The sequence below is a fragment of the Pan troglodytes genome, chromosome 15, assembly GCF_028858775.2.
Source record: "Pan troglodytes isolate AG18354 chromosome 15, NHGRI_mPanTro3-v2.0_pri, whole genome shotgun sequence".
Taxonomy (NCBI): Eukaryota; Metazoa; Chordata; class Mammalia; order Primates; family Hominidae; genus Pan; species Pan troglodytes.
In genome coordinates this window covers 64419935-64443698 of record NC_072413.2, presented here as the reverse complement: position 1 = coordinate 64443698, position 23764 = coordinate 64419935, and the positions used below count along the sequence as shown (strand labels likewise).

At 37.4% G+C, this 23764-nt stretch overlaps 2 long non-coding RNA genes across 2 annotated transcripts in view; both read left to right on the top strand.

Annotated features, from left to right (window-relative positions):
* The window catches only part of LOC107968333 (uncharacterized), a 398429-nt gene that overhangs the window by 44181 nt on the left and 330484 nt on the right, over nucleotides 1–23764 (top strand). The window lies entirely within an intron of this gene.
* On the top strand, nucleotides 5248–22171 carry LOC107968334 (uncharacterized). The gene is made up of 4 exons (XR_008539255.2): nucleotides 5248–5320; nucleotides 18955–19020; nucleotides 19108–19171; nucleotides 22083–22171. It is a non-coding gene; the product is annotated as an uncharacterized LOC107968334 (long non-coding RNA).

Here is a 23764-nt window from a genome sequence, read left to right as displayed (position 1 = left end):
GTTAACATAAACATATGAAGTAGACTAGATACAACACAATAGGAGCCTAGCTACTTTTGTTAACTGGGTAAGAGTAATATCTACCTCATTACTTGCTACAGGCCCAATGTAATGGCCAAAAAAAATGTATCTAGGGTCATATAGAAATCCTTGGATACCAGCTTGAAATCCCTAATTTAAATAGATGGAGGAAGGATAGTAAGGTATTTCCAACTGAAGGAGTAATATGGAAATAAAAAAAAAGTAACCATGACTTGTATGTTACCTATGAGAACTCTATTGGCTTTGATTAATTTATAACAGGGATTGGCAATATTTCAGAAGCATGGGTACAAGAAATTACCACTCTTCTTTTGAAGAGATAGAGACTGGTAGGGTAAGATCTCATAACCTAAAGTGAGCAAAGGGCTTCATTATGGCTCAAGGTTCAGAAACATTTCCCATAAATATTTCGCCATTAATGTTAACATATTCTTCTTTAAAATGCAGATGTCAATCAGAAAAATTCAAATCATATCACCTTGTATAACCTAGCTGAGACTAACCCCAAAGAGGGAATAGAAAATTACATGGGGGAGGGAAGAGGGGAAATTTAGAGCTTAGGTCTTGGGTAGAAGTCAGAATCGTAGGTGGATGTGAGTGCTCTGGCAAGCTGAAGGCAGTTGAGGAAGCCTGCAGGTAGTGGGGGTGGATACTGCAGGAGAGGGAGGAGGCAGGCTTTGCCTACTGTGCAGTTTTGCCTAGGGCAGCTAATTGCTTGTGCCTAGAAAATTGCCTCTGGAAGCCTTGGGCAATATGCGGTAGCTTTTCCCTGATGCCTAGTTTATCAGGTTAAGTTGACATTTGGTGGGGAGAAAGGGAAGAATGATGAGCTGAAAGAATTCCTGAGCTGAAAGAAACCTTAAAGATCACCAACTTTTTTCAACAAAGTATCTCCAATGATAAGAGAGGGAACTTGAACCTCCAGGAATCTGGGGACTTAGCCCAAAGTAACCCACTACAAGTGGGAATATCTTTGAAATCTCTTGGTTTATCTTAAAACTTTGCATAAAGTTTGTATTGATTCAACATAACCATGTTTGTTTTAATATAATAAGGCTTTAAATTACTACACCCAACCCACCAATCTGTAAATAAAACTGTCTAAGGCCCTACCCATGATATGTCAAATGGCTTGGTCAAGACATTTAACTAGTAAGGGCCAAGATAGAATAAGAATTCAGGGCCCGGTACGGTGGCTCACGCCTGTAATCCTGCACTTTGGGAGGCTGAGGCAGGTGGATCACCTGCAATCAGGAGTTCGAGACCAGCCTGGCCAACATGGCAAAACCCCATCTCTACTAAAAATACAAAAATTAGCCAGTCATGGTGGCAGGCGCCTGTAATCCCAGCTACTCCAGAGGCTGAGACAGGAGAATCACTTGAACCCAGGAGGCAGAGGTTGCAGTGAGCCCAGATTGCGCCGTTGCACTCCAACCTGGGCAACAGAGCAAGACTGTCTCAAAAAAAAAAAAAAAAACAGGTCTCCTGACCACAATGCCATATCTCAGTTATGTACCAATGGAGATGAATAACAGTGCAAGATGGTGAGGACTGTGTCTGAGGAGAAGGGTAAAAAAGGGAAAGTGGAAGGGATCTTCACTTTATAATTTTTCTTTAGGATTAACTCTGGTGTGAAGATTATATAAAGTAAGGGAAGGGATCTAACATTCATTTCTATGTGCCCACACTTTGTACTGGACACATTATCTTTATTATCTCTCTTAATTTTCATAGCAACTGTGGAATAAGTAATCACCATCATACAGTACAGAATGAACAAATTCTGAGATTAACAAATCTGCCTATGGCTGCTCAACTGGTAAGAGGTAGAGTTAGGATTTGAATCCAGAAATGTCTGACTAAGCCACACTGCCTCTTTTCCACAGACGTTTATTAAACGTATACTATATGCAAAGTACTATGCTAGGTGCCTTAAGTGTATAAATAAATAAAGAACTGATTAGGGATATAAACAAGGAGCTCTGACTGTCTTGTTCCTGGAGTCTATAGCCTAAAGAAGGAACTCTGTAATTAATTAGCTGGTCATTTTTATTTTTATTTTTATTTTTATTTTTTTTGAGACGGAGTCTCGCTTTGTTGCCCAGGCTGGAGTGCAGTGGCACAATCTCACTGCAAGTGACACAATCTCACTGCAAGCTCCGCCTCCCAGGTTCACGCCATTCCCCGGCCTCAGCCTCCCAGGTAGCTGGGACTACAGGCGCCCGCCACCACGCCTGGCTAATTTTTTTTTTTTTTGTATTTTTAGTAGAGACGGGGTTTCACCGTGTTAGCCAGGATGGTCTCCATCTTCTGACCTCGTGATCCACCCACCTCGGCCTCCCAAAGTGCTGGAATTACAGGCGTGAGCCACCGTGCCCGGCTGGTCATCTTAGCTGTCTATCTAATGCCCCAATCTGATAAAGAAGTGAATTAGATCACTCACAACCACAAAAATTAGAAGATATTTTCAGTGTTCATTAAATCTTTTTTAAAAATCGGAGGATGCACCACACATGGCCAAACCCCTTTTTATTAATATTTTATAGCTTTGCATGGCATATGGAACAATGTTCCCAAAGAGTCCTAAGTTATTGATAGGTTCAGCAAAACCAAAACCAAAACCAAAAACCTGGTGTTAGCAATATTTTCTTCAAAAGTGCATTAAAAATATAAGTGTAAGAAAAATACTAAGTACATTTCTCTTGTTCTTATTATGTAAGTCTGTCTTTAAGGAATGGTGGGCAATCTTAAGAGCAAAAGAAGTTGTATATGTTACCTGAAGGACAAATGACTGGTGCTCAGTTTGTTAGTCAATGCAGAGTCAGGTTTTACCATTTTACCAACTTATTCTAAACTTTAATGTATGTCAACTATTCAGTGATCTTCAGCCTTTCTTATGCATATTTGTGATGTAGATAAAATTTTGATTGTTTTAAGGCAGTTTCCTTGAAACTGTTTCTACTGTTTAATCTAAATGACTATTATATTTCATGGGTTCATATTGACCTTTCATCACTACTTTATAATGCGTTTTGAGGGCAAACAGTTTTGGGAAATACTGATCTAGAAATTATTGCTGCCAAGTTGGTACCAGGTGTTGATTGCCAGTTTCTCAAAAGAGATACTAATCTTCTTGATTTAGCTTCCTACTTTTTGAACTTTTGTTACATGTTAGATGGATATGTGGTGTCCAATGTACGTATATCTACAATGTTAACAGCACATAGATTTAATGCACATAGATGCACTTTTCTTATGTACTTGATAACAAGAAATATTTAACGAGAGTGTTTAAAGAAGTAAATTTTATGTTATATGTATTTCATTACAATAGAAAATGCAACAGGGTGATACTGGTACATAAGGAAGAACATAAACTTATGAATTGCAAAACATAATATTTTTGATGTCATAATCAGATATAAGACAATAAATAATAATCATATCTTATCAGTATGAGAAAAAACATAACCAGGAGCTGGAGCTACATGTCCCAGAGGATATAAATAAGAAATAAACTCATGAGAATATTTACATAGAATTAAGTAAAGAGGTAGACCCCAATTCTCTTTTTCTTTTTTTTTCTTTTTTTTTTTTTGGGATAGAGTCTCACTCTGTCTCCCAGGCTGGAGTGCAATGGCACGGTCTTGGCTCACTGCAGCCCCCACCTCCTAGGTTCAAGTGATTCTTGTGCCTTAGCCTCCTGAGTAGCTGGGACTACAGGCATGTGCCACCATGCTAATTTTCATATTTTTAGTAGAGATGAGGTTTCACCATGTTGTTTTGAACTCCTGACCTCAAGTGATCCACCCACCTTGGCCTCCCAAAGTGCTGGGATTACAGGCATGAGCCACCACGCCTGGCCTAGACCACAATTTTTAAAAGGACATTGGTCATTGATGTGTTCTCAGTACTTGGTATAGTGTCTGACAGAATAGGCATTCAAGAAATATTTTTTGAATGAATAATAAGATTATTTCCGCACTGGAGCTCTTTCCCTAGTTGCCCATTTAACCCGTTTACTTCCTAGAGCAGGTTACATAACTTATTCCCTTAGAACATAGTGAGGCTAAACCAGAGTGATTATAAAACTCTTGATAATGCCACATTAAAAAACAAAATGTTGTATGTAACAAATATATCTGGGTAAAAATACTTTTAGGAAGCTTTGTTTAAAAAATCATTTATGCGTCTTTAGTAGCATATTTGGTTGAACCATATGAAATTGCCATTTTTTTGTAGGTCAAAAATGAGCAATTTTATATGGTTTGGTCTTAGTTTATCAATTACTGGCTAGTGGGTGCCTCCAGTTTTTCATGTTGAAACATTACAACTTGGAGAAAATGTAATTTAATGTTCATTAAAATGATTCTTTTTTGCTCCCAAATGCCAGGGACTGAAAAGTGATTTCAGAAATCAGAACAAATATTATAACACCTTCATTAAAGTATGTGAACCTGACACCTTTACTAGTAAATTTTATGGTTAATCACAAATCTCCTACCAGAGGCTGTGGAATGACCATCTGAATGTATTGTAAGAAGTCTTTTTTTTTTTTTTTTTTTTTTTGAGACGGAGTCTCACTCTGTCACCCAGGCTAGAGTGCAGTGGTGCAATCTCAGCTCACTGCAAGCTCTGCCTCCCTGGTTCACACCATTCTCCTGCCTCAGCCTCCCGAGTAGCTGGGATTACAGGTGCCCGCCACCACGCCCGGCTAATTTTTTTATATTTTTAGTAGAGACAGGGTTTCACCATGTTAGCTGGGATGGTCTCGATCTCCTGACCTCGTGATCCGCCCGCCTTAGCCTCCCAAAGTGCTGGGATTACAGGTGTGAGCCACTGCACCTGGTCTGTAAGAAGTCTTAATGGTCTTAAATATCAATTGCCTTAACACACAGCAGTCCCTTTCTCTTCTGACGTTTAAATAAGCCTTCCCAATTATGGTTAAAAAAATGGTAATGTCATTTATTTCATAATTAGAAGTGTAATAATAAAGTAGATCTATAATTTGTTCTTAAAAATATTTCAAATAATGATCAAAGGCAGGGAAATTAATTTTGATCATTTATTATTTTAATAATTTTAAGTCCCTAAATGATTACCATCAATTGAAGGCCCCCAGAGGTAGTAACCATGGGCAAAGTCTGACACAGGAAATAGAACTCTTTGCTTCTGACATCATACATGACACCTTTAGCTACTTGTGAACACTGCCACAAGAGAGACCTCAGGGACACAACCTTCAAAGCTGAGAAGTGTAAGGGGGAGAATTAGAGAGGTACAGACTATCACCTCTAGCTTGTAACCAATATGCCCTCTTTATTCTCCCAGTCTCAGTTTAGCAAGGGAGGATTTATACTGAGATTATACAAGAATGCCCCATTACCTAGACTTGCTAGTAGACCATTCCAGCATTAGTGGGAGGAGTGAGTGGGTGATGCACTACATTTTGGTCACTGTAAAGCCTTCCAGACATTTTCTATGCTTATATCTACCTATACGCTTTAAAAAATCGTTCCATGTGGGACATCTTGCATCATAGCCTGCTATTTAAAAATTAAATATATATATAATGAACTTCTTTTTCATTATTATTTTTATACAACATTCTTTTTAGAGCTTCTTAAAATTGTATTGTACATGTGTTGCTCCACAATTTATCCACGAATCCTCTATTGTTGTTCACTAAGTTTTTTTAAGTTGCTTCCTCACTATTAACAACATTGCAGCTAAATGTGAGCATAAATCCTTAATTCTTTCTTAGGATAAAATCCTAGGAGTGGAATTTTTTGGTTGACAATGGAGGTTTTGAATGATTTCATGCAGAAAACATTTAGCTCACAAAAGCAGAGAGATGGATGAGATCAGAGGCAGTAGGGTAGACTTTTTCATTCTCTGAGAGCTTCTGAAGAGAGTCTAGTCTATGCAGCTTCGAAATATGAATTAGACGTTGGAAACATTTTGTATTTTCCACCTTATACTTAATTATTTTAAACTAAGGCCAGAAAGATGGGTAGGGTGAGGAAATCTAAAAATGGTTAACATTTGCTGGGGTATTATGTGTCAGGCTGTGCTTCAAGCACTTTTCATGTCTGTGATTTCACTTTAGTCCTACCATAACTCTAAGAAGTGGGTAAGGAATGGAGGGAGGCAAGAAAAACTAAACAACTTTCCCCAACGTCCCACATCTAGTGCTGTATATGGTAGGGCCCAGAGCTGTCTGTACTCTTAACACCTGTGCATTGCTTCCTGCCATCCAACACACTGGGCTGCGTAGGCAGAAAAAGTAGGAAAGCCTCATAATAGAAGAGGCTATAGTGCACATGATATCTTTCTAAAATCTACTTTCCTCTTTTTAAAAAGTTTTCTTTTTCTACAATGCCACATTCTCTCTTGCTAGTAAATACAATGACTATATAACCTTAAGTATTTTACAGTTTGCCACCAATTATTAATGTCACTAAAAGTTTATCTATATTAATTAGAAGCTGCCACATCAACTGTTGCTACAGTTAAATTAATTCTGATAGTTGGTATGAGTAAATAATTATTTTTATGTGATTGTACTTGGTAAGGACATTTCTGAATTCTCACTGGATAAATTATTTATATTTTGATTAGTCTTAAAGTCAATCAGACACCACAGACACAACAGGGAAGATTGTGGAACTGTCCTTTCTAGGAAGTAATGCTGCATAGGATTAAAAAAAAAATTTGGTGGGGGGTACATAGTAGGTATCTATATCTATGGGGTATATGAGATTTTGATGCAGGCATATATAAATGCTTAATAATCACATCAGGGTAAATGGGTTATGCATCACCTCAAGCATTTACAAACAATCCAATTGTATTCTTTTAGTTATTTTGAAACGTACAATAAATTAATGTTAACTGTAGTTGCCTTGTTGTGCTGTAAAATACTAGATCTTATTTTATCTGACTATATGTTTGTACACATTGACTATCCCCATTCCTGTCTGCACTGCCTGCCCCACTCCCCTTCCCAGCCTCTGTAAACATCATTTTACTATTTCCATAAGTTCAATTGTTTTAATTTTTTTTAGCTTCCACAAATAAGTGAGAACATGTGAAGTTAGTCTTTCTGTGCCTGGCTTATTTCACTTAACATAATGACCTCCAGTTCCATTCATGTAATGTTGCAAATGACAGGATCTCATTCTTTTTTATGACTGAATAGTACTCCATTTTGTATATGTACCACATTTTCTTTATCTATTAGTCTGTTCAGGGACACTCGGATTGCTTGCAAATCTTGACTATTGTAAATAGTGCTGCAGTAAATATGGGAGTACAGATATCTCTTCAATAGAATGATTTCCTTTCTTTTGGGCCCATACCTTATAGTATGATTGCTGGATTATATGATAGTTCTATTTTTATTTTTTGGGAGAATCTTCAAACTATTCTCCATAGTGATTGTACTAATTTACATTCCCACCAACAGGACACTAGGGTTTCTTTTTCTCCGCACACTTGCCAGCATGTGTTATGGCCTATTTTTGGATAAAAGCCATTTAAACTGTGAGACGATATCACATTATAGTTTTGCTTTTCATTTCTCTGATGATCAATGATATAAAGCACATTTTCATATACTGGTTTGCCATTTGTATATCTTCTTTTGAGAAATGTCTATTCAGATTATATTACTCGGGGTTCCCTAGAGGGGCAGAACTAATAGGATATCTATATTGGTAGTTTATTAAGTATTAACTTACACGATCACAAGGTCCCACTGTGGGCTGTCTGCAAGCTTGAGGAGCAAGGAGAGCCAGTCCAAGTCTCAAAACTGAAGAATTTAAATGTCCGATGTTTGAGGGCAGGAAGCATCCAGCATGGCAGAAAGATGAAGGGTGGGAGGCTAGGCCAGTCTCGCCTTTTCACGTTTTTCTGCCTGCTTTATATTCGCTGACAGCTGATTAGATAGTGCCCACCAGTTAAGAGTGGGTCTGCCTTCCCCAGCCAACTGACTCAAATGTTAATCTCCTTTGACAACACCCTCACAGACACACCCAGGATTAATATTTTGCATCCTTCAATCCAATCAGGTTGACGCTCAGTATTGGCCATCACACAGATCTTTTGCCCGTTTTAAAATCAGATTATTATATTTTTTTTTCCTATAGAGTTGTTTATATAGTCTGGTTATTAATCCCTTCTCAGATGCATAGTTTGCAAATATTTTCTCCCATTCCTTGGATTGTCTCTTCACTTCCTTGATTGTTTCCTTTGCTATGAAGAAGCTTTTTAACTTGATGTGATCTCATTTGTCCATTTTTTTCATTGGTTGCCTGTGCTTGTGTGGTATCACTCAAGAAATCTTTGCCCAGTCCAATATCCTGAAGAGTTTCCCCAATGTTTTCTTTTAGTAGTTTATAGTTTCAAGTCTTAGATTCAAGTTTTTAATCCATTTTTATTTGATTTTTGTATATGGCAAGAGATAGGTATCCAGTTTTAATTGTCTGCATGAGGATATCCAGTTTTCCCAGCACCATTTATTGAAGACACTGTCCTTTCCCTGATGTATATTCTTAGCACCTTTGTTGAAAATGGGTTCACTGTTGATGTGTGGATTTGTTTTTTAGTTCTCCATTCTGTTCCATTGGTCTCTATGTCTGTTTTTATGCCAGTACCATGCTGTTTTGGTTACTATAGATTCATAGTATAATTTGAAGTCAGATTATGTGATTCCTCCAGTTTTGTTCTTTTTGCTCGGGATAGCTTTGGTTATCCTGGGTCTTTTGTGGTTCCATACAAATTTTACGATTATTTTTTCTATTTCTGTAAAGAATGTCATTGGTATTTTGATAGGGATTGTACTGAATCTGTAGATTGCTTTGAGTGGTATGGACATTTTAACAATATTGATTCTTCCAATTTATGAACATGGAATATCTTTCCGAGTTTTGGTGTCCTCTTCAATTTCTTTCATCAATATTTTTGTAGTTTTTATTGTAGAAATCTTTCACTTCTTTGGTTTAGTTTATTCCTAGGTATTTTATTTTATTTTATCTATAGGTATTGTTAATGGGATTACTTTCTTGAATTCCTTTTCAGATTGTCCACTATTGGCATATAAAAATGTTACTGATTTTTACATTTTGATTTTGTATCCTTCAACTTTACTGAATTTGTTTCTGAATTCTAATAGTTTATTGGTGGAGTCTTTACAAATATAGGTTTTTTACAAATACAAGATCATATCATATGCAAACAAGGATAATTCGACTTCTTCCTTTCCAATTTGGATGCCTTTTGTTTATTTCTCTCTGATTGCTGTAGCTAGGACTTCCAGTACTATGTTGAATAACAGTGGTGAAAGTAGGCATCTTTGTCTGTTCCACATCTTAGAGGAAAGGCTTTCAGTTTTCCCTCATTCAGTATTATAGTTGCTGTGGGTCTATCATAGATGGCTTTTATTATGTTGAGGTGTGTTCCTTCAATAGCCAGTTTTTTAGGGTTTTAAAAATCAAGAAGAGATGTTAAATTTTTTCAAATGCTTTTAAGCATCAATTGAAATGATCATATGGTTTTTGTGCTTCACTCTTGATATGATGTATCACATTGATTGATTTGCATATGTTGAACCATCCTTGCATCCCTGGGATAAATCCCACTGCATAGGTTTTGATTTTTTATTTCTGCATAGTACATAAAAATATTTAATCTTAATAAATACCTAACCATGTCCAAGTCTTCATATTCTATAGAAAACACCCCCATAACACTGTCTCTACCTTTAAAATGGCTGAAGATAAGCACACATTCAAATTGAAGAGTTACTCAAAGCATGCTTGAATAAATGAAGTTTATATTTGTACACTGATCAACTGGAACAGATGTCTTTCTTTTCTCCATTGCTACTTCTGCCCTCCTTCTTCAAAATTCTCAACTCCTTTTAAGTTCCAGTGAATATAGCACAGTAGTTAAATGCATAGATTCTGGAGCTAGACTACCCAGGTTCCAATCTCAGCTCTGCCATTTGCTACCTGTGTGACCACAGGAGAGTTTCTTAGCCTCTCTCTGTTCCTTAGTTTCTTTATCTCAATTGCCAAGCTTATATCTCCACATTTGACTACTCCTCAGACCTGTAGATTTGTACCTAATTGGTATCTCAACGTGGTGGCCTAACAGGTCTCTTAAACTTAACATCACCCCATAGAGCCTGTCTCATTCCTGTTGCATAAATGGCAACATCACACTCCTTTTGCTCAAATGAAAAATGTAGGAGTTGTCTTTGATTCTTCTTTTTCTCACTCCCTCACTCAATCCGTCAGTGAATCTTATCCCTTTTACCTCTAAAACAAATCTCAAATCTGCCCACTCCCACCAGCACTGCCCTATATAAGCCACATCCTCTAATGTCTGGGCTCCTGCAATGGTTGCTTTGCTGGTCTCTGTTCTTTCACCCTTGTCTAAAATCCAGTATCCCTGCAGCCAGAATGATTTTTTGTAAAGCATTAATTTTATTAGTCATTCTCTTACTCCAGATCCCCCAATGACATCTCATCACATTTAGAATAAAAGCAAAACTCCTTAAGCTGGCCTTCAAAGTCCTACAAAATTGGGTGCTGCAGTGGGTTGAATAGTATCTTACCAAAATTCATGTCCTCAGAAGGTGGGAATACAATTTTACAGATGTAATTAAGATGAAGCCATATTGGATTAGATGCACCTAAATCAAATGAGTGGTGTCCTTATAAGGAGAGGAGAGAACATACAGAGACGGGAAATACAGAAAAGGCCATGTGAAGGGGAAGGCAATGATTTGAGTGATGAAGCTATAAGGTAAGGAACACCAAAGATTGCCAAGAGTCACCAGAAGCTAGGAAAAGACAAAGATTCTTCCCTAGAGCTTAGAGCATTTGGAGGCAGTGGAACCTGCTGACACCTTGATTTAAGACTTCTAGTCTCCAGAACTGTGAGAGAATTTACTTACATTGTTTTAAGCCACCAAGTCTGTGGTATTTTGTTACAACAGCTTCAAGAAACAAACACAGGTGCATTTATAACACTCCAGCTTAAACTCTATTCAACTCTGCCCTCCCCTTGCTCTCTACCCTCCAGTCACCCTGTTCTCTCTCTGTCCCTGGTGTTGGAACACCAATCTTGTTCTCATCTTAGGACTTTTGTACTAGCTGTTCCCCCTATTTGGCAAACTCATTTCTGGATCTTTTCATGGATCCTTCCTGTTATTCACGTCTAGCCTAAAGTCACTAGTTCAGAGAGACTTTTCAAACACTCATTCAAAAGTAGCCTCCCAAACACTGTCTTTCACATCACCCTATTTCAGTTGTCTGCTTTGCACTTGCTACAATCTGGCGTTTCTTATTCATTTACATATTTATGGAGTCTGTTGCTGTTCCCTCAATATACACATGCACACACACCACATACTTGTGCATTCACTGCACCTACACTGTCCAAAAGGGTAGCCACTAGCCACATATGGTGATTTAAATAGAAATTTAAATTAATTAAAATTAAATAAACATTTAAACTACAGTTTCCAAGCTGCAATAGCCACAATTTCAAGTGCTCGTAGCTGCTTGTGGCTAGTGACTACCATAATGAACAGCATAGATGTAGAACATTTTCATGCATTGCATTAAATCCTACTATTCATTGCTGCTCTAGAATATAAGCTCCAGAGAAAGAGGAATTTTATATCCTCAGTCTGAATTTGTTTGATACATAATAGATGCCAAATAAATATTTCTTGAATCAAGAATGAATGAGCTTTCAAGAAAAAAATTGAGCATTAATGTGAATAAACTTTGTAAAAGCAATGACCATTTCTGCTACTGAAAAGAAATATGGCTTTCAGGGAAACTGACTTCTGTTCATCTGGGCAGAGTTTCTGGAACCACATTTGTCATTGATTATTCTTTTTGTTTGTTTATTCAATAAACACTCAAAAATGGATCTGGTTGTAAAGAGGATTTCAACAAATTCTCTCATCTTGAGTGATAGCTTTTTTGGCTTATAAGTAAAAAGTTTAGCAAGGATCTTCTGAGAAGTGGGAGGAGGGCAGGTAGGGGTGTGGGTTGAATATTATCTTCTGTGCAGCATAGCATTTTCTCTAGATGTCTAAAGAGACAGTGTTATCAATCTCACATCTTTAGTAATCATTTCTCTGTGCTTTGATTAATGTGGGTGTAAAATGTGTCTGATGTAGCAAGCATGTGTCTGAAACATTCTGAGACAAGAAGAGTAAAAAGTATTTTAATTTAAAAAACGAACTTTAAATATGCTAAAAGGCATAAGATTATTTAATATAACAGATAAAATGCTATATTACTGCATTGGAATAAAAATCATGGAAATATGTCTTTGTCAGACTTGCAGAGCAAATAGAGCCATATGTTTAAAAACCATTAAATGTTGGCCGTAAGTGCCCTGCTCTGCTTTCAAATCATCACAATGAGGTTAAGATTAAAACTTGTGAGTTTCTGATACTGTGCCTAGTATATGAAAAAAAGCCAATCTTGGTTTCTCTTCTTTATCTCATTCCTCTATTTTAATACTCTGATATATGTCAACATTCTTACAAGGAAGTTCATTGATTGGTTAATGAAAAATTATTGTTGATTAGTGAGAATTATTGTCTTAAGAGAACCTTTGACTGAAAAGCTAGGGACTCACAAGTCATCTGAAGACCAATTCCAAATGGTTAAACTTGAATAATATTTAGTAAAACTTACCCATATCCTATTACAATATTGACTGACCACAGAGGGGGATTAAGGCATTGTTGAGCTGCAGTAATCATAACTTGGTCTGAAATCCTGTATAGATTCTCCATGTGCTATTACATAATTAAAGTATAACATTTCCACGTAATAAACTTTATGGCTTTAGAAGCATTGCTAATGTTTTTACATGCAATTAAAATGGAGGAAAATATAAGAAACTAGGTAGAATAAGACCTCTTCGCTATAAAACTGAATAAAGAGGGGGAGTTTGTGTGTGTGTGCGTGTGTGTGTGTGTGTGTGAAAGAATGCACATGAGAGAGACAGAGAGGCAGGCAGAGACAGAGAGAAGCAGAGAGAGAGAAGGAGAGGAGAGAGGAATAAAAAATTAGAAATGAGGGGAGTATACCTGATTTCAGAAATCAAAAAAATAGAATATTGAAAGTGTTCAGAAAGCTTGATTCAGACTCTAGATGATTTTCTCTAACTATTCAACACGGAGAGATATCTCAGCATTTCTGTGCTGTGTTCAGTGGTCAGAGGCCCATGGCTGATGATAAAGATGCTCTGGTAGAAATGAGTTATCTCATTCCCACTGGGGTTCTGGTAAGAGGCAAGAAAGGAGCAATGATTCTTAGATGAACAGTGCCTTGGTTAAAGTGACCCAATTTCAGATCCACCAATGTAGAAAAGAGACAAGTCCTTTAGCCATGGACAAAACAATGAGGAAATAAGAGTCTCTTATTTGGGGGTTCCCTGCACAGTCCACCTTTTCCAGAAAGTAACTGTCTCATCAGTATTTCTCCAGAGAAGTGACCACAGTTTCCCTTGTTTTGTGTGTTTTTTTTCTGACATGAATGAGAGAAGATATACAGTGAGGAGAGCAGAGCCAGGGAGGAAGGGACGGGAAAAAGAAGGGAAAGACAAAATATGGCAGTGAAGTCCATTTGTGAATATTTCAGATAGGGTTGGAAATCAAGATCCCCCATGACCCTGTTTATATAAGGAAATCTGGTTTACATAATGAAGCATAACTTATAAAATGTGCTCTCCATAAAAAAATCAAATGTCAGCCCCTCCTGTGTGTAGTTTAAAGAACTCCCTTCCTTTCTCCTTTGAAAAATTGAAGTGGGTGTGGATAAAAAGGACTGGTTTTTGGCAAGGGATGAGATTTGGGGTAGAAGTATATAGAAAGGGAGAAAATTGAGACGATAAATGCTTCTGCTGGGGGTGTTTTCCAGGAGTTTCCTTAGATGTGTGAGGCAGTTGCAGAATTGAGTTTGGGCCTTGAGTTGGCCCCATGCTCCTCTCCTAAATTTGAAAATTGGTTGAGTTCTATTGAGCAGAGATTGCAGACCATGGAGCCCACTTTATCTCCACTTTGCTTCCTCCTATTTACTGCTCTTCCCTTCCTTCCCAACTCCATTCAGCAGGTGTGCAGAGAGGGAATTTGCTGTGGCAGCTCTCATCTTGATTCTTTCTGTCTTTGACTCCAGCTTCTTATCCCAGGGAAGGCTGAGGATCCTACAGGACTCCTAACCTTATTCTGTCTCTGCTAGGCCCTCACTGTGCCTAGAAATTGAAGGAAGGAAAAGAACTAATGGCATTTATTTTCCTGATTCTGTTTTAAATTAACCCTGAATCAGAAGGTTAGGAAGACAGTGAATAAATGAAGTTTGGGCAAATAAACAACTGTTCTGTTTTTGAGAAAATTTTGCATGACAATCTTCAAATTGGGTAAGTAGGATTAGCACTTTATATTGCATTAAGCCATCTGTCATTGTAGGTTCAGTAAATCAAATAGCAGGCCTAAAATCTCTCAGTGATATGTTATTCCACAAATGATAAGAGCAATATTTGTAACTTAAGTGTTGCGGAAATTAGAAATATGGGGTCAGAAGAGCCAAAATCCTGATGATCTAGCTGCTGTACCTTAAAATGTAGTTATAATGCCACTACAAAACCAATATCCCTTAAATTTCTTTTTATCACATCAGCTCCCTACTCTAGATATTTCACCCTCTCCCTATTTACAATCTTTTTTTGTCTTCCTACACATTTTCTTCTAAACTGACATTCTTCCAAATTTTTAATTGGTCTTGTAAAGTCCACCTCTAGTTTCCCACCTTCCATCTATAAGCTCTGTTCCCGTAAAAGCATATGCCTGTAAGGACACTGTGATCAGCTTTTTATGCTTCTTGCCTTGTTTGCATCAGATTTCTTTCCTCTGGAGTGTGCTTCTTTCTCTCCAACTTCACCTGCTCCACAATAGCTCAACATCTTGGCTGAAATCCTCTAAACTTCAACACAGCCATCTCTGAATGTAGCTTAATTGATATTTCTCTCCTCCAACCTTCTGTAGCTCTGAAAAGACTACATAGCCTAGCTTTTAATTATATACACTTGACCATTCTTAAATAACATGTGAAAGAGCCTTACAATCTAAAAAGCATAACAAGTTCTGGCATGTAGTGTCACCCAGTACATTTTTATTCATTCATTTGTTCTTTATTGTTATTGCATATGGTTTGCTTTCTTCCCAAGAAGGGTGGCAGCTAATTGAAGAAAGTGACCATTTTGTTTCCTCTCCTATGTGTCCCCATCAGGGTCTGGCCCCCTGGAGAGCACTCAGTAGATAATCAATAAGTACTTACTGACTGAATGATTGATTGACTAATGCACTTTGCTTTTGGATTCCAAGTGCAGAAGCCCTTTAAGATGGCCTGGTTTTCTTCCAAATGGTTTGAAATTGACCTCTACTACACAATAGAAAGTTCACCCGATATTTTGCAGATGAGAAAGTTGAAATAAAAAGAGGATTAAAATACTCTCAAACTCAAGCAGAAGATTAGAGATAGCTACAGCCTAGAATTAGAAGCCAAGCACATCCTGATGCCAGTCCATTGAATTCAGAGTCATTGAACCGTACTTTGTTTTCTGACATAGGTAGCTTTTGTCCACCTGTTAATCTTTAATGTGTAAGTTATTATATAATACATTGCTATGTGAATCTACCTCTTTTTCTTGTTTGTTTCATTTTATTTTTTTAGTGACTCTTAATAGGTAAAAAATGTATCTAATTATCCTTCATGATGTTGCTTTTTGTTTCTTAGTTGGCCTTTAAGGTCAGGAACTATGCCTTAAGCGCCCTCACACTTCTGGTGTATGGCACAGTACCTGGCAAATAATAGATGTTTAATAAATACCTGTTGAGCAAATGAATGTTATCGGATGAAATCATCTTTTTAGAGTACTGAACAATTAACATGCCTAAATCCTCTTTAGAGTATCAAAGAGAGTCAAACATCTAAACTGTCTTATTTAATTCATAGCAACCTATTCTTAATGCTGAATCATAATTCCCTTGCTTAGTTATTGTCCTTTAGGGGTAAAATAAGAAACTGAACCCTTACAGCATCATTCTGGATTTGATTCCTAACTATAGGCTGAAGTAGGCTTTAATTTCCACAGGTAAGAGTATAACATTTACATATTTAAGGAAAGAAAGTAACTTCTCCCAACTGAAATAAGAGGTAATTTAAGGAGACAGAATTATTGGTCCCAAGTTAGCAAAAAGCATTTTAAACCTGACTCATCTGTGCCTTATGGATTTCGTAACTGATGATTAGCTTCTCTTAATCAGTTGAACATCCATTTAAAGGACAAATTGATTAGCTCCTTGCATAATTAAAAGAACATTAAGTGCCATCACTTGGAGTTTAAAAAATTGTTTTGATTAACAGCAAATATGCACAGTTTAACATTAAGATATTAAATGGTGTTATCTCAAATTATTATTAATTTGTTATTTTTCAAAATGTTAAGGAGGTGTTTGCAGCTAGCTTAGTGACCAATATTTGCAATTCCCCAAAAAATGCAATTTTCATTTTTTTCTGGCTGGCATTAAATTTAATATGCTTTTTCCACAAAGCATGAGAGCATAATATAACCTATAAATAATAACCAATGTTACATTGTAATCAAACAATCAAATTTACTAATTCTTTATTTAGTGAAAGAGTAAATAGCATGGTGCTGAGGTACAGAACAAGGAAAATAATTAAATATTAAATGTTTACAAATCTTTTCAAAAACAATTGGTAAGAGTTAGAGGAGGATTAGCAAGAATGTTAAAATGGAGAAAATGGCTATTAAAGGCATCAGGAGCCATACAGGACAAGATTCACAAGCCAGTACAACTTACAGAATTGAACAATGTGTAAAAATAAAAGAGTAGAAGTGAACAAGACATTAGAGAAATGAAGGATGGAAAAGACTCTTCCTGCTGAATCCAGGTACAAGGAGACATTCAGGTGGGGGAAGAATGACTGGGAGATGGATTTTCCAATCCACAGGGGGTCAGTAAAGTTGTTTAAAGTTGTTCTATGTCAGTAGTCCATAGAAAATGGCATAAAATTACACAAACACATAATTAAAGCTAAACATTCAGAATGTTAGGCAGCACCATTCTGAGCCAGATGGTACTTGATTCTGACTATACTTTGGGCACTGAGGACCTAATTAGTCTTTGCAAAAAGGTGTGCAGGTGTCAGTCAATTCTGAAGTTAGCGCTGAGCAGAACAGATTAATGGATACGTTGGAATATTTGAAATTGATGAGGCCTGAGGTAAGTTTCAAACACTTATTTGCAGAAGCTTAGGAGCTTAGAGAACATGTAAGACATTTGATTTAGGTCTGTTTCTGAAAGTCTACAAGTATGGGCTGTATGTTTATCTTTTTCTTTCTTCATCTCAAATCACCAGTCCCAGTAAGGATTCGTTTAAAAGAGGACTGTTATGTATGCTCTAATACTGAACTATTACTCTAAAATGATCATGTTTTTATTTATTTATTTATTTATTTATTTTTTGAGACGGAGTCTTGCTCTGTCACCCAGGTTGGAGTGCAGTGGTGCGATCTTGGCTCACCGCAACCTCCGCCTCCTAGGTTCAAGCAATTCTCCTGCCTCAGCCTCCTGAGTAGCTGGGATTACAGGAGTGCACTGCCATGCCCAGCTAATGTTTGTATTTTTTAGTAGAGACAGGATTTCACCAGATTGGCCAGGCTGGTCCCGAACTCCTGACCTCAGGTGATTCAACCGCCTCAGCCTCCCAAAGTGCTAGGATTACAGGTGTGAGCCACTGTGCCTGGCTGATTATGTTATTTTAATATCATTATGTTTTACCCATTCATTAAGAGATGTTTGGGCTTGACAATGTAAACCTAACCTGAATGGTAGCAGAGACCACATAATTCCTGAGAAACAGTCAAATAACTTGAGTTCCACTAGACTACCTTCTCAAACATTAGTGTTCATAAGTTTTCCCTGGCTAACAAATTGAAAATACAGATTCCAATGGTCATCGTCAGTGACTCTGGTTCAATAAGTTTGGGATGGGAACTGAGAATCTGTACTTTTAACAAATACTGATAGGCAACCCATAAACTATCCTTTGCAAATCACATACAAGCCAAGAGTTCCTTGAGGGTAAGGACAATTATTTATTGTTTGTTATTGCTTCAGGATCTAATGTGATGATGTTTGTCAATAGTTAATAATGATTTGTTGACTGAATAATAGGCAAACTTTATGTCTCATGATTATTTCTCACTCTGGCTTGTTCTCATTTAATATCAAAGTACTTTCAGGTTCTGCAATGTTTGCCTAGAATACTAGTCTTAAATTCTTCATCCTAAACAACAGAATCGTATATTGTAATTGGGATTCCTGTACATTTCATCCTTCAACATTTAAAAAATATTAATTGAGCTCACACCATATCCCAGAGACTCTTCTAAACACATGGGATGTATCTGTGACAGAGACAAAGATCCCTTTTGCATGGAGCTTACATTCTAGAAGTCTGAGGTTTGAAATTATTTTCTCAGAATATAATTATATAAGTTCTTAACACTAAAGAGTTTCTTACAGAGTCTCGAATTAAGTAAAAAATTTATTTTGGCAACTTTCGAAGCTCACTGAGGGAAGAGAGATTGGCTTAAAGCACCAGGGAATTTTATTTTTGCACATAAATATTTATATGTGTAAAGGGGTGTGTGGTTAATTATAAGCGATGGGAGGAGAATGACAGATGCTTAGATCCTCTGTCCCCATGGAGAGACAGACCTTGCCTGTTGGAGTGTAGTGGCACATTGTGTGGTCTGTGTACTGAATCACTGATTTAAATATTGCAGCAGCTGGAGTGCAAAGTATATCAGCAAATACTACAGGAGGAGGAGTGCATGTGTCCTGAATACAAAGTAAGAATAAAATAGGTTTGCAAAGTCACATTGAGCAAGGCTGTGGCTGTGGATGGCCTTTTTTTTTTAAAAAAAAATATATTTTAGTTTCAAAGGAGAACTAGAGAAGGACAACTGGACAGTCCAGGAAACACAGACTGGACACGAGCAGGTAAATGAGTAGAGGACAGGTGCTGCTTCCTGAATCCCAAATTTCTATTCCCTGCAGAGAGGGAGAGAGAAAGGAGAAAGGTGGGGATGGGGGGTGGGGGAGGAAGGGAGGGAAAGAGAGAGATAGAGAGAGAGAGAGAGAGAGAGAGAGAGAGAGAGAGAGAACTCTACTTACGTTGGGGAAAACCTACTCGGATACTTCATCTCTGTAATGAAAGCAGTAAACCAAACAGGTATAGACCCAACTTCAAGGCTCATGAGAAAAATGAAAAGGAAAAACTAGTTTTCTTTATCAACTTTAATTTTATTACTTCTACTTCTGGTATGAAAAGAAGTTCAAAATTCTTTTCTCAATTTTCCTTTAATAAATAAATAATATCTCTAAGGGCTTTCTAGTTTACACAGACCACTCCTTTCATCATTTACTATTTTTTCCCTGTTTTACAGATTGGGAATATGAGGCACAGAGTTCAAATGATGGTACACAAAGACCACTTTATTTTGTAAATAGCAGAACAGACTAAATCCAGGTTCTCTAATTACAAAATCATATTGCCCTTCTTACTCGTGCTCCTGTTTTTGTTGTTGTTGCTGTTGTTGTTATTGTCTCTCCTCTCCCTTTATAATTTCCAAAGTCAGAAACGACAGAAAAGCTGGAGGAGTGAGGCTGGGGGTGGGAGGTGAAAAAATGCTTTACACTGGTGGGTAGAAATTTTGTTCTTACAGATATGATGTTGAAAAGGAGTAGGAAAAAAATAAAAGCAGTTTATGCAGAAATGTGAATTCAAACAATAAATGAACAGATACATTTCATACTTGAAACAATGAAATAGCTAAAAACCTTAAACTCCTTTTCTCGGTAGTCTAGATTCCTAATCTACCACCTGTACTGAAGATGTCATATCATCTGGTGAACTTCCTGTAAAGATCATCTGACTAAAAAGTGTTTGCCAAGTTCCAGGTTATCACAAGAGCCACCTTCATCTCAACATGAAAAGGTCCTTCATGGTCATCAGAAATCATGACCCAGGGTCATTTAATGTGCTAGTTCCTTGTAAGTCTGGGTCACAGCTCCCCATCCATGCTGATGCCAGTGGATTTTGTAATGTTCATGTGGAAACAGCAGGGAACAGTTAGCTGGATTCCATTCTGCCTCATGCCTCATCAACCAGATGGTTGGCTGTATCAAAGCCAGTAATGCTGATGTCAGAGGCGAGAGAACACAGCTGGATTTTCAGGTTCAAGGGGAAAGAGGGAATCTATAATGCTTAAAGTTTGGGAGAAAATTGCCTTTGGACTGGTGAGTAGAGCCAACTAGAACTGATGGAGAGTTTTTAATGTTAAGTCCTGCAGCAACATTTCTGTGTAATTGCTTTTTGAGCCGTGGTAGGATCCGAATCCTCTTTATCTCACACCTGCTAACAGGCCTGCTGGTGCCAGTCAGCTAGCTATTGTGTACCAGATCTAGATGAGATTTTAGCACTGACATATTAGCCTCCCACTAACTCCTGGCTACTACTGTGTATCTTCTCTTATCCCTGGATTTCTGGTGACTAGCATGAAACCAAAAACTACAAGGATGGAAAATAGCTTAGAAAACCAGTTCCTAGAAACTTGATGAAGATTTTATTTTTTGGTATATCACTATAATTTTGCACCTTGACTAAGATGTGAGAAAGGTAATACATAGCCTTGTTTTCTGGCTTGATCATGCTAGGGCTAGGAGGAAATCTAATTGTAGGCATATGGGACAGAGGAGGCTGGACATAGCTGTTTCCTTACTACTTCCTTACTAGGGCTCATACAATGTAGAAAACTTGAAAAAAGGGACTCAGGTCTTTATTCTCTCACAGTTGCTGCTAAGATGTTCATTGCCCAATTGTACTTGTCCCATTTGAATATGAATACTTCCTTAAAAAATTTTGGCCATGGCTCCAAAGGCCCTGGCACATGCTACCCATGTGTTACCACATCAGAAGTCTTATCACTTCTGGGCCGCTGCATGGAAAAGGGATTCAAGTCGTCTATCCACACTTGAAATAAACAGTATTCCCCTCCCTTCCCCAAACTCTTTCACTCTGTAGGAATCTCTCTCTCTCTCTTGCCCTCTCTCTCTCCAGAGTTCAGGCTGTTAATCCCTGTTTCCCAAGTACCAGCTTCTTCCCAAAGATCTAGAATGAGGTTGGGGTAGTGGGAAGGGTGTTGCCTTCAGGGTCTCTTCTGGAAAACAAAGAATCTACTACAATAATTCCCACAGATCAAGGGAGACTGATCACAGGGACATGATTATTCTTGGAAGGGAGGAAGGATGAGGAAAATTTCCCTTTTATTCTTTGTATTCTCCTACTGCAGTAAGAACGAGGTAAAATAAATATCTCAGTGAATCATCCTGCTGAGATAAGTAGGTGACTTGTAGGTTATTGAGGTTCATTGAAGACTTGTGGGCTGTGAACACACTTATCTGTGATTAAATCGAGTTTGGGAATGTAGGACCAGAGAATGATTGAGCAATGATTTGCAGATGAGTGCTTGATCCAGGAGGATTCAGGCAATACTTCATTGGGGCAATAAATGTGACATTTGGTGTCAGGGGAATAACAATCCAGGGAGGGAGGGCTATTCAGACCTAAATGTGCAGGGCCAATAAACAGTATTTCTGATGCCAGGAGTGCCTGCATGTAACTGTGCATAAAATGCTTAAGCAGTAATCCCTCTGTGATGCTGCAAAAAGGCAGTTTTTCTCACAGCTGCAGCAGCAAAAGGGGTGCCATGGATTTTAACCCCCAGGAATTAACCTATGTAAATGACTTCTGGGTAGCAGGAAAGATTTTTTCCAAAAAGCACTCAGCCCAGAAGTAGCTCTTTTCTTGCCAACATTCTGGGTGATTTATACAACTGTTCTCATTGAATAGTGCAGAGAGAAGGGATTTTGCAGCAGAACGTGATTGTAGAACTGGAGGCAAGAGATGTCCCCTGAAGTTGTAATAATTGCACAGAGGCAGAGTGAAAAGATCAGCTGGACCAAGACAAAGACATTTATTTTAGCCGTAACAGCGCGCTGATGTGATGGACTTAATAAATAATGCCTTGGCTACATGATTTTTATTACTATCTATTATTTGTAAATAATAACTAGTATGTGCTTATTGTATTTACGATATATTACAATAATGTAAAGAAAAAAATAACATGTATTAAATAGTTACAATTTTGCTGTGTTCTATGGTATATTTCAAAAATGTCTACAAATTTGTCCCCTCTCCATATCTATACCACTGATGGTAACTTCCTATACTAACTCTGGGCTAGGCAAGTATGACTTGTATTGGTAAATGAGAAAAATAGCAAATGTAACACAGGTGGATTTTAAAAGTGCTTGAGTAGTGGAGTTGCTCTGTTGCTGCTCTTAGATGCCTGAACAGTCCTGTGAATAAGCCCAGGCTACTCTGTGGGAGGATTGGGGCACAAGGTCTACTTACGTCCGTCATTAGAGCCAACAATGAGTTAAACTCCAGAAGCAGGATGAATAGTTGGTCAATGATGGACTGTATACACTGGAGTAAGCTGCACTGAGACCAGGGGAAGAAACTCCCAGAGAAGCACAGCCCAAATTGTGACCTACCCAATTGTGAGCTAAATAAATGGTTCTTATTTTAAGCAAATAAGTTTTGGAATATTTTGTAATACAGGCTTTTTATGCAGCAATAGATAATTGATATAGTTCTTTACACACATATAGTTCATTTAATGTTCACAACAGCCCTATAAAATTGATATTATTATCACTTTCATTTTACAGATGAGGAAGCAGGGGCAAAGAGGGAATGAGTACATGAATCAGTCTCACACAGCTTGTAAATGGTGGGACCAAGATTGAGACAGCCTGATTCCAGTGTCCATGCACTTAACTACTATGCGTGATTAAACATTAATTTAAGTATTAATTAATTATTAAACAAAAAAACAAAGCAAAACACCTGTCCTTTAAAAATGATTAAATTATTTTATTTAAAAAATTACTGTATTATGTATGATGGATTATTACGTAGGTATGATTGACATACAAAAAGGTATACATACCTAATGTATAAAACTTAATGAGTTTGAAGATAAGTATACACCTATGAGACCATTATCACAATCTATGCCATAAACGTATCCACCACCTACAAATGTTTCCTCCTGGCTTCTTTGTGTACTGTTATTATTATTATTTTGTGATAAGAACACTTAATATAAGATCTACCCTCTCAGCAAATTTTAAAATATTAAATACAGTACTCTTAACTGTAGGCACTATACTGTATAGTGCATCTCTAAAACTTAATCATCTCATCTAACTGAAACTTGGTATCCTTTGACTAATACTTTACCATTTCCTCCTCACTCAAGTCCCTGGTAACCATAATTCTACTCTTTTTCTATGAGTTTGACTGTTTTCAATTTCTCATAACACATGGCATCATGTAGTATTTGTCCTTCTGTGTCTGGTTTATTTCACTTGGCATAATGTCCTCCAGGTTCATTCATGTTGTTGCAAATGGCAGGATTTCCTTCATTTTTGAGGTTGAATAATATTCTTGTGTGTGTGTGT